The sequence below is a fragment of the Mastomys coucha genome, unplaced genomic scaffold, assembly GCF_008632895.1.
Source record: "Mastomys coucha isolate ucsf_1 unplaced genomic scaffold, UCSF_Mcou_1 pScaffold19, whole genome shotgun sequence".
Lineage (NCBI taxonomy): Eukaryota > Metazoa > Chordata > Mammalia > Rodentia > Muridae > Mastomys > Mastomys coucha.
Genome location: NW_022196901.1, coordinates 6,027,907 through 6,040,175, shown reverse-complemented (window position 1 = coordinate 6,040,175; position 12,269 = coordinate 6,027,907). Strand labels below are relative to the sequence as shown.

The 12,269-nt window shown below is 40.6% G+C and overlaps 1 protein-coding gene across 3 annotated transcripts in view; it reads right to left on the bottom strand.

Annotated features, from left to right (window-relative positions):
• The window catches only part of Kiaa1324l (KIAA1324 like), a 204,476-nt gene that overhangs the window by 133,435 nt on the left and 58,772 nt on the right, over positions 1–12,269 (bottom strand). The window contains exon 1 of one of the 3 annotated variants that reach the window (XM_031380010.1): positions 4,844–4,933. The exons of the other annotated variants lie outside the window; for them this stretch is intronic. The gene's annotated coding sequence lies outside the window, so the exon portion shown is untranslated. Of the gene's footprint in view, positions 1–4,843; positions 4,934–12,269 lie in introns of those variants that run through there. 3 annotated transcript variants of the gene reach the window in all.

Sequence of the window (12,269 nt, the reverse complement as noted above, 5' to 3'; positions counted from 1 at the left end):
GCCTTCCTGTGATCCTGGTTGTGTCAGAACTCCTCAGAATCAAGCTGTCTCTGTGATCCTGTGATTCTCCTAAATTCTTTTCTTATAAATCCATTCAGTGCTTCTTTCAATGCAACCCACTAGAAGTTGCAGTCTCCCCTTGATCTCAGTGGGAGGTTTTTGTCTATGCCACAAGTGATTCCTCAGATCTGCTTTCTTGTCACTCCTGGACAACTACATTTTAATCTCTTTAGAAATTGGAATTTTCATATATATTTGTCTCAACTGAATCCAACAACAGAGATGTTGAACATGAATAATTGTGGCAATTATCAATCATATCCCTATACTTTATTTGTAGAGGGAAGAGCAAAGGAATCAATTAGAAATAAGATATTATCTGTGAAATGAGGAAAGCACATTATATTTTCTTTCCTTTCAAATACACAGAGTTGGAAAGACAAATGCAAACACTGTTGAAGTAAAAGGTATAATGATGTTATTGATAAGTCATTAGTCAAGTGTTTCAAAATTTTCAAATTATACCAATCAAATTAGTACAGGTTTCTTTTCAATCACCTTAGATATTTCAATGGTGTGTCAAAGTGTGAATAATATATACACGTCTGAAGAAAAGCCCTACTAACACATTTGCCTGTTAAGTGCTGACTGGCCACAATTCCTGTCTATTGTCTATAACATTGCCTTCTGTTAGACTTTCCTAATACATTGTAATAAGAAATAAGGAACTTCCCTAGTCATAGGAGAGGGGGAGGGAGAAAGGCTGGGTAATAGGCATGAGGGAGCCAGTTTCACTGCCAACACCAAAAGGAAATGAAATAATAAATAAAATAAATTGTCATCTCGGGAACCAGTGGGGAAATAGTGGTGAGAAAGGAGCTCTTTAGTTGGTACTAAAAGTGTGAGTTTTCTAGTCCTAGGAACCACCCCCATGCCTCTCCATCCATGACCAAAGTGAACCAGTCATAGGCATAGTCACTGTTGCACGCCCATCCAGTGAGCAGGTTAACTACCAATATATCTGCTAGGATACCTTGGGTTACAAGTAGCAAATATATATATACATACATATATATATATATATTCTATTTAACTAGTTTAAATAAGAAAATTGAATTTTGTCCTATTACATGAAGTCACCAATGAAGGATACTTTTCAACATTGACTGACTCAATGACTCTACATGTCCTCAGGGACTGAGATTCCACTACTCTTAGAAGGGTTGGCTTCATCTTTAAATTGGCAATAAGAGCTTGTAGTAGCTCCAGATAGCACCTTCAGGCAAGGCAATATCCAGAGAAAGAACCAAGAATTGTTTCTTTCAATTTTTCTTTCTTGTGATCACAGACACTTCCCTTCACTTCCCTCTGCACACAAACGGGCCCCAGCAATGTGTTAATGTAGGAAATATAAGGCATGTGATAGGCACACAGCTACATCCACTGACTGGAGTGGAAAGAATTAAACAACGGTGTGGCAGAGCAGGCAGTTAAAAACTGGAATTATGGCTAATAGAGGGTGTTCTGTATGCAATCATGACATGCTTCACAAAAACACCTTGTCTCTTCACAAACACAACACTGTACTTGACGAAACATGGAAATGTAAACTCAAGACTTACCTCTTAAGGTCATTCATTAATCAGAAAGTATAAATGGATGAATAAAAATGGAGAAGCACTCAAATGTGTTTATATTACACAACTTACATATGACTTCCTTTAGTTTATTGGGTATTTGAGTAACCATTTGCTCTTATTCGTTTCCACAGCTAAACTAATAAAAGGTGATGATAAAGCACCATCTGCACTTCTACAAAGAAGAGAGAGAAACTGGGAGACCTGCAGCAGCTTGGGGAAATAACTAAATCTAGAGAGCACTGGAAGTGGAGTTGAAACCCAAGGCTTTTGAGCCCAGTGCTTCAGCAGGCGCCCCGTGTCCTGTGGTGGAGGCTGCAGCTTGTTGCCTCTAATTCACCGGATACCCCTACTAACAGGAGCATCATCCTGAGTATGTCATTGAAAGCATCTTCAGAAATTTTCAACTCTTTCCCTGGGGAAGAAATCTGTATCCTTCACTAACTGAGGATCACTGTAAGAATCTGCTAAAGTTAATAGAAGTCCTGCATTTATGGTATAAGGTAATTCTAATTTAGAAGTTCATTTTTTTCCATAAACTCAGTGTAAAAAAAAAAAAAACTGACATCTATCCTGTAGTCCCATGGCCAGTCCAGGAAACTAGAGCAAACCATAATACCTTCTGATCAGCAGACACATCAAATTTTAAATGCTGGAAAATGCTAACACAGAGTTTTCTGTAGAATTCAAGGGTTGTTAAAAAAACATAAAAGCTATTTATTTATATACTAGTCTGATTTTTTAAAATATATCAAATTGGCTTTCTCTCCACAACTTCTCTTCTCCCTTCCTGTCCATATTTTGCAGTTGTAGAAATAAGAAGGCATCTGAGAAATCCCCTTAAGTATCAACCATGAACGGAGGCAAGAGCTGACAGAGGCACACTCAAGCACCAGAACCTCACCCAATGAGGCCACATAAGAACAATGAGTACATACAACTCAATTCATACGGGTTATTGAGTATTTTTATTTTTCTAGCACTTCTTAAAAAGCAGAGCTTGTGTTAATCTCTAGTTCTGTGCACAGTTTTGCTACAAATACGAAGAGGTCCTGCCAACAGAAAGCTTAGGATGGAAATCATGAAAAAAAGAGAAATACATGTTTATATCAGTAAGCCTTGTAGAGTAAATTTTCACTAGTTTCAGCAATAAAACATTCTTATCTATTATTATCTTGGCTGTTCAACTATAAGATCAACTGAGTATATAAAATGCAGAGTAAAAAAAGATAAATGTTTGGAATTATGGTTTGAAGTAGAAAATCGGACTCATTCTCATTATTGTACACTCTGGGTATCGTTTCTGCTCCTGTTGATTAGGATTATGCAACAGCCTCTGGAGATAGCACACGGAACTTCATCATAATATTTAATAAAGCTGCAAGCCTGCCCAGGGAAAATCAAGCAGTAACTGGCTCTGTAAATAGGAGCAATTCACACAGCTTCAGCTACCCCATACACACGCGCGCACACACACACACACACACACACACGAGATGATTCTCATTCATATTTCATCTGTTTTCAGAGTAGACCAATCTCAGGCCTAAAGGTCAACACCCAGTAAAGATGATGCAAGAATAAAAACAGCGCCATATGGAGCTTCCTGAACTGGAAAACACATCCCAAAGAGTCACATTAACCTCACAGAGAAACCCATTACTGTCCATATGCAAGCCAAAGTACTGCCCAAACCATAGAGAGCTAAGGGCAGCATTTGATGCCATCCCTGCAAGCCATCGGACCCCTTGGGAGGCTGTCCAGGTTATTATTCACCATTGCTCTTTTAGGAAACATTATTTAAACACTCATACATACACGCATGCATACACACACACACACATGCACAGGCACAGGCACAGACGTGCATACATGTACACACATATGCATACACACATATGTATAACATAAATTTATATGGTGAAAGTATATGCATAATAATCATATCCTTTATGGGGTATAATTGCCCACAAGCCAATGGCGCAAAGGCTTAAATCCTTCCTTTGAATTGCTTTCTCAGCCAAGAATGAGAACTCCTGACCCCTTTCCCAGTAAATAGTAAAGTGTCATGTAAATACAATTCCTGGCAGATGTGCCTGACAGCATGGAGAAGAGCAGTCTGGCTTTGCACAGTGGCCCAGCATGCACCTGCTCAGCCCTGCAATGTCACTCACTTGCTGGGGATTTGGAGCCAGCCGTTTATTTTTGCTGCTGCTGTTTTTTATTACTCTGCCTTTGCTATTAACCTCAGCAAGCGCCAACACCATTCCACATATTGTACTGAATACAAAACAGAAGCTGAACCCGGGCCATCGGTCGCATGCCAAAAGTTTTGCCTTGGCTAATTAAAAACGTAGGAAAAGCACTATCTTTTCAGTGTTTTCAATCACATGAGAAAACCTCAGCCACTGACCCGTATAAAAGTAACTGTATTGCTGAACCTCTCACAAACTCAGCATACCCTGTAAAGGGAGAATGGCTGCACATTCTGCAACAAAGAGGAAAGCCATGATGTGGTGGGGGCGCAACATCTCAGCTCTACACCAGGCTGGACATGAGTGCCCAGGATGATTTCCATTACTTCTCCAAGTCTCATCTAAAATTGCTTTTATATTTCGAAGTGGAAATATTTTGCTAAAACTACAGAGACACTGAAACAAGATGGTGCATGTAGGTTTTGTACGTCTGTAATAAAATAAGCCCCAGAGAAACCATCCCACCAGGTATACCATTACCTGGACCCCACAGAAGTAAAAACTCACTGTTAGATGCTCTACTGACTGTTAGGCAGTCCAGAGGCTCACAAGCTAGCCAGACACCTGTGTGATATATATTCTGTATGTCTGCTCTCCTTGTATTAGCTGAAGTCCCAAAGAAGCTAGAAATGGTGTTTGACAAGCAAAGGAAAAGCCAGAGGCAGAAGAGCATCTAACTTAGCATCCTGCTTAGAACTGCCAGCTACGATCATTCCACGGGGGGTGGGTGGGGGAGTTTCCTGTGATAATACAAAGCAGCAGTGAAGTCAATAAGAGAAACTGTCTAAAAATACATGTACCAGCCCACCTTTGTTCTGTGAGTCAGAGTCCTAGACATTGCGTGCCCTGTGGACTAATGAAGAAAGGTTTAGCCACTGGCTAAAACCTTGGTAGAGCCTGCCCACCTGATATAAAGTGGAAGGACTCAGAAACCATAGCTCTACAATTCACCTCCATGCCAGGGGAAGGTGTAGCCAATCCAGGCAATAGAACCTCAGACAGCAAAGAACAGGGACCTTGTTTCCCGACCCTGGCCTTCAGTTGTATATGCCAAGTAGGTGCTCGGAAGAGCCGCAGAACAGTACATGAAGTAACCCCGAACATTCCAATGTCCCTTTTCCTTTCACTGTGAGGTCATCTTAACCCAGTTCCATCCCACTTCACCCACATGCCACTGCAGAGAACACCATGGGCTCTCATCCAAAAGAACACACATCCCAAAGCTGAGCTGCTAAAGTTGCACTTCAGACTAGGTTTGCCTAGATGATCTAAAATTAGTGCACTGTCCCTCTCCACTCAGCAGGCTGGAGACCTCTTAAGGGCGGTCATGAAAAATGAAGTGAATGTATTATCTGTGCACATCTAAGCTTAATACAATAAAATATGATCTGCCAAAGCTACATGTCCATGCTGATTTGCTGTTATGTCAAGTTCTTTAAATAGTCTTACACATAGCTCAGTGCATCTTTCATAAAATGTCACCATCTTCAGTCAAGGCAACAGTGTCTGTCCAGATCATTAATATATTTTAACTATTTCCCACATAAACCATATCCCAAACCAGCCCAAAGTCAGGACACCTTTCCAACAGATTCACTTGTACAGCTTGTTACCAGTTGCTCTCGAGACAGAAGGAAACACCCTTCTCTCTTCCTATTCAGTGCATGTACTGATAGCCAGGAGAAACGAAAGAGCTGCACAGCTATAGCCCCCTCTGCTCTCTTGATACTAGTGACCTTTGTTGCCATCAGCATGGACGACATATATAAATGCCAACTATTGAAGCTTTCTGCCACCACAGGCCAACCATGCTGGTTTCATTGTTGCCTGAAGGCACATGACATTCTGAGAAAGGAGTTTCAGATCTTTTCTAGAGCCTGCCAGGGGTAAGCAGGATCCCTCCTTAAGAGGTGTGTGCCTTCTCACTTAGCTGGGAGATACCTCCCAGGGCATGGCACTATGCCTGTTCCCCAGTCAATTTCTACATTGTGCATACAGATGACAAAGAAACTACAGTCCTCACAATTCTGTGAGGACTCTTCATCCCAGCATAGCCCACAGTACTTACTTGAGTGGCTAGCGAGGCATCAGGCCTGACAGGTTGTTAGAGCAAATTATTTCAAGACCTCCCATAGCAGATATAAGCCAGATATTTTCCTGGATTTAGGACTTGGTTTTGAGGAGAGGAATATGATCAATATCCCTCCACAGAAAAGATGATAGGTATTTCCAGTGTCCTAACTGCCCTCTCCCTAGAGATTCTTTCTTCCTCCTTAGATGGGCCAGGAGTTCTGCACCTCTGCCCTCTCTTATAAAACAAGAAAGGATTTAGTTGTACTAAGACAAAGTATCCTCTCCAATCTATAGTAGGAGAAATATATTTCTTTGTGCTTTCAACTGTGAACTATCTTCAAAGTAAAAGAAAATCAGGAGTAGCATCCCTTGGTGATATTCTACATCATCATGTAGACTCAGCAGCTGACATTTCGGTTCTTTCTCAATACAAGCACATCCCAGCAAGGTGGATTTCCTTGATCCAGTCCTTTCAAAAACTGGGCTTACTTTCCTCAAAAGTGATACCATCTGATCAGCCAGTCTCCTAGGGGTTCTTAAGACCAATCGAGGTATTTTAAAGCCAAAGGTTATACAAATTCCTGCCAAGAGGGGAAGTTCAAGGAACAATGGACAGTGGATACATTTTCTCCTGGACAAATGCGGACTGGCTTTGTAAGGGCCAGCTGAACCTACAATGTTTCCACTGCACTGATATGTGTGGAGTCAGTCAGAGGCTCCCATCCTTAGGTCCTAGAGCTTCAGATGGTGTGGCCTCAAATGTCTAGAACCTTAACAGTCACCGTGAGTTCTAAAGTCAGGGCTGATATATGCCCACAGTCTGTCATAGTTCAAAGATTTCTGTTTGGAAATAAAGGCCTAGAGGTTCTAAGAATACAGCATTATCCAAGACTATGAGTTATGCTGGAGTAAATTATATACATAATATATAATATAATATATATTAATATATAATAATATATCATATATATTAATTAATGTATGTATTATAATATATAAATAATTATATATAATATATAATTATAAAATATATAATATTATATATATAAATATATATATTTATTTACCCAAAGCTAGTGAAAGTATAATCCAAAGGAAGGGAAGCACATAAAGCAACCTTGAAAGTTTATGTGTCTCTTTGCCAGAGTGAGGCAGGAATGCTGGTCCTAAGAAAGCCAGCACTCTGTTGGGCTGCATGAGATGTGAGCCGGGATCTAAGACAGCGCGCACATTCCCAGCACTCTGCTGAGCTGCATGAGATGTGAGCCGAGATCTAAGACAGCGCGCACATTTCCAGGCTTCACTCTGCTGGGCTGCATGAGATGTGAGCCGAGATCTAAGACAGCGCCAGCGCGCACATTCCCAGCACTCTGCTGAGCTATGTGAGCTGGGATCTAAGACAGAGCACACATTCCCAGGCTTCACTCTGCGGAGCTGCGTGAGATGTGAGCCGGGATCTAAGACAGCGCGCATATTCCCAGGCTTCTGGGTTTTTGCTGTAGAGGTTCTCATCTACGAAGCCATCTTAAGAGCTAAGTGAGCTGCTGCCTGCACCATAAGCTCACTAATTAAAACATATTTTCAGCATTGCATCCTATTATCTTTCTAAGGGGAGAGCGAGCCAGGCCAGCCTCCAGCAGCAGAAAAGATAATTAAGTTAAACTGTTTCTCACAGATAAATAATGGATATGACAACAGATGCCCCTCTCTCTCGGATAGATGGGAATAACAAAGGAAGGTTACATTTGTTCCCAAAATGAAGGCATAATAGCTGCAGGGTGAAGATCAACTTCCATGCAGACACTGGAACAGAAAGCAGGTCTGGCGTCTGTGCTCCAGTACAAAACAAAGGCTCAGTGCTTCTGTACATATCACTTATTTCATTGTGTGCTTTCCCTCTGCCTTACAAAAGAAGGTAATATAAATTCAGTACAAGTCCATAACCCAAACACGATGTTGCTGCCTTGCTAGCCATGTGGCATCAGCCCCTCAAACTCTAAGCCTTTATGACAGGCCATTGTACAGCAGATGCTGCAGAAATCAGCTCTCTCTAGGAGCCTGCCTGTCCTGCCATCTACCACTCCTCCTGCTCAGCAATGGTGGACTGGAGATAGCAGCAGCTGCCCAAGATATTTAATCTAACTCTTGCATGCTGTCAAAGCCACACGCTGATGGCTGCTGAGGCACGTCATCAATTGCACGCCTAATTACAGATAACGTGTTCTCACTGTGAAGGCCATGGGCATACTAACAGTGGAGTAAGCCTAAGCTGCTAGGCATGAAAGAGAAAGAAGAGAAAATAGAACAACTTTAAATGAATATCCTCTGCCAAATAATAAATACTAAACCCCAAAGGAAATTGCTAACCTTGTGAAAATGAATCCTATAATGAGCAGGCAGGAGAGCTATGACCCCTCTTTGCAATAGCCCAGAGCTACTAGTAATGAGATCTCCATAGCAGCTTGTGAATGCTTGACTGGAGTAGAGAAGTGTATGGCTGTACACACTGTTCAGGCTGGAGTGCAGGTACCATTATGATAAATTTCAGCCCTGTCTATGTGCAAAAAGGTTAGCAATGGTTTGTAAAATATAATCACAGTAAGTCAGTCACTGGGGGCTGGGGAATTAGCTCAGTTGGTAATGTGCCTGTGGCACTTGAGTTAGGATCTGTATCAGTCAAATAAAGGCTACTTATGTGGCACGTGGCTGTGACCCCAGCTCTGGGGGCGGGGGGGGGTGAACAAAGACAAGCAGACCACCAAAGCTCACTGGCCAAAGCTCATGAGAGCCTAGGCTCCAGGAAAACTTTGTATTAAAAAACAAGGTAGAGAGTGATTGAGAAAGAGACACCTAATGCTGACCTAACTTTCAACACACACATATGCATGCATATACACACATGCATATATACACATGGAAACTCATATACACATGTGCATATACATGTACACACATAGAATTTTATCTTTAAAATGTCAACTGCCAATCAATCTATTGGCTTAGAGTGAGGAATCTTAAAATAGAAACTCAAAGAACTAGAGAGGTGGCTCAGCAGTTATAAGCACTTGTTGCTCTCAAAGAGGGCCCAGTACCTACATGGTAACTCACAATCATTTGTTACTCCATTTGTAAGTTCCAAGCAATCTGATGTACTCTTCTGACCTCCAAGGACACACACACACAGAGAGACAGACAGACAGAGAGAGAGAGACACACACAGAGAGAGCAACAGACAGAGAGACATACAGAGAGAGACAGACAGAGAGAGAGAGTACACATACATGCAGGCAAAATATTCATACACACAAAATAAAATAAATCTTAAAAAACAAAGTACAGAAACATAGAATAAAGGAATAAAAAAATAGAAAAGAAAAAAGTTCAACAATAGATTTTATTGTATTTACTCCAAGCATCATGGTACATGATAGAAATGAAAAACTGGCTTGCTCTATTACTGAAGTCTGCATTTCACAAATATGGTTTAAAGGAACTTTTAACTTTGGCTTCAATATTAGCAAAGGAAAATACCAAAAAGCAAGTTATGCATGTGCTAAAATTTGGTGACAGATACCATCCTACAGTAGAGCATGACCCACTTTCCCCTCGTGTTTGTGAGGACGGGTAGTCAAAGCACTGTGATAGATGAGCCATTAGCAGAGATGAATTTAAGTTTCTATGAATGCTGCTTGAAATGGAGAGCAATGGCCCAATGAAAATCAAAGCCATGTTGGTCATTTAAACAATTCAGAACTGGGTACAATGAACATGTCTATAATCCCAGCACAAGGGATGCACAAAGCCATCCTGAACTACCTAGTTCATCCAAGGCCAACCTGGGATGGTATCTTGTCTCAAAAATAACAAATCAATCAATAAAGAAACAAATGAATGATTTCTGAGAACTCACACTCATATAAGCAACTGATTTTCCAAAGTGATGCCAATGAAATTCAACAGGGATGGAAAAATGTTCACAAAGTGTGTTGGAAGAATGGAGTATCCATATGAAAATTAAGCTTCACATGCATCCATACATCAAACTTAATAAGGTGGATCACAGCCCTAAGTGCTGAAGTCAAGACAATTAGCCTTCAGAAGAAAACAAGAGAATATCTTAGTACTCATAAATAAGTAAAACTTTCTTTGATAAGATATAGTATACAATAATCATAACATTAGGTATTATTTAAAAACATAGTCGTACAAAACAAGAATATAGGCTGGGAAATGAGCCAGTAGTATTATGAGACATATATTAAGTGCAGAGCTCTGATTTTGATCCCAACAAAGGAAAAATATGCAAGTAGAAGGGGGGGAAGGAGGGGGGAAGGGAAGATGGGAGGGAGGGACGAAAGAAAGTGGAAGATACAACTAATAAATGGGAGAAAATATTCTACAAAACATTCCTAGCAGAGAACTGGGTCTTCCTTGTCTTAGTTTGATTTTTTTTAAGATTTATTTTTATTATTATACATAAGTACATGGTAGCTGACTTCAGACACACCTGAAGAAGGCATCAGATCTCATTATGGGTGGTTGTGAGCCACCATGTGGTTGCTGGGATTTGAACTCAGGACCTTTGGAAGAGCAGTCAGTGCTCTTACCCACTGAGCCATCTCGCCAGCTCCTTGAGTTTTTATTACTATGATAAGATAGCACAACCAAAAGCTACTTGGAGAGGAGTCTATTTATCTAACAGGTGTAGTCCACTATCATCAGAAGTCAGGACTGAAATGCAAGCAGGAAGCTGGAGGCAGGAACTGAAGCAGAAGCTATGGAGGGAGGAACAATGCTTGCTAACATTCTCTCCATCGCTTGCTCAGCCTGCTTTCTTAAAACTGATACTGCCCAGGTATTACACTCCCACAATAAGAGAGGCCCTGCCACATCAATCCTTAATAAAGAAAATGCCCCACAGTCTTGCCTGCAAGCCAATCTGATGAAGGTGCTTTCTCAACTGAAGTTTCCTCTACCCAAATGACCTTGTCTTGTGTTGAGTTAACAAAAAAAATTACCAAAACAACCATATTTAAAGAACTCTAACAACTCAACAAAACCAAATTTCTGAATCAGTGTAAGATCACAGAAGCAAAAATATGCAGATGACCTATGCGCACATGACTTCATTTACAGGAAGGCAGATACAGAGATAATAGCATTGAGAGCATTAAGCCAGTCTCAGAAAGACAAACATACTTTCCCTCATTTACACTTCCTAGACTTTATGTAGAGAAATAAAAATGTGCATGTGTATATACCATGAAACTAAGGTAAAAGTATGTAGTGGAACAAAGGGTGTTAATTGAAGGGGAGGGGCATGATCAACATACAATATGTACGTATACAGAAAGTTTTAAAAGTGGGACAGTTACTCAGGAGGGAGTGAGATGGTGTGGTGGGTAAAGTTGCTGGCCATGCAAGCCTGACTACAACCAGGGTTCAAATCCTGAGACCTTCAATAAGAGCAGAGGGAGCAAGCTGACTCTACAGAGTTATTCTCCGACTCCCACATGTGTGCCATGTACATGCAACACCACAGATCATCATCATCATAACAACAAGAATATGTTTACTTAAAGTCCTTCCACCTTTGGTAAGCAAGTAATTTCAAGTTTATTTTTTTAATGAAAGATTTTTTTTTTTTTTACTAATTACATGTTATTGGTTTGTCTTAAAATATATAACTAAACTCTATTTGGCAGGACTTAATTAAAAAACACACATACACCCAAAAACTTTTGACAGTATTTTGATGACTTCCTGTCACTTTTGTGGACTTGGGCAGATTGACAAAGTGATGTCAGGTGATACAGATTTACATAAAGTTTTGTTAAGACAGACTTATGTACTAAGTAAGAGAAGACATGTGGTAAGGCAACCCATAGAGGACAAATAATGTTTAAAGAAAATATAAATAAAACTCAATGTACAGTGACACAGGTTAACTTGCACACTTAACTTCACAACACCTTGTAGTCCTATGTTTTTGTTAAAAACCTTCCTTGGCATCCTTGATGGTCCTAGTGCCTCCTACTGACTCGTGCCCATTTGGCTAAGGCCTGGCTGTCTTCACTAGGTTGTGCCACCACTGCTACTATCCCAATACTACTAAACTAGACTGCTAGTATATCCATAAAACATGTGTGATGGATTGAGCTGCTGCTAATGATTCCTATAAACTAAACTACTAATTGCCTGACAATGCAGATGGGATTTGCTCCAAAAAACAATTTATAAACAGATCCACTTCCCCTGTATCCTAATAACCTTTTTCCCTACCACTACCTCTGGTGGGTGGTGA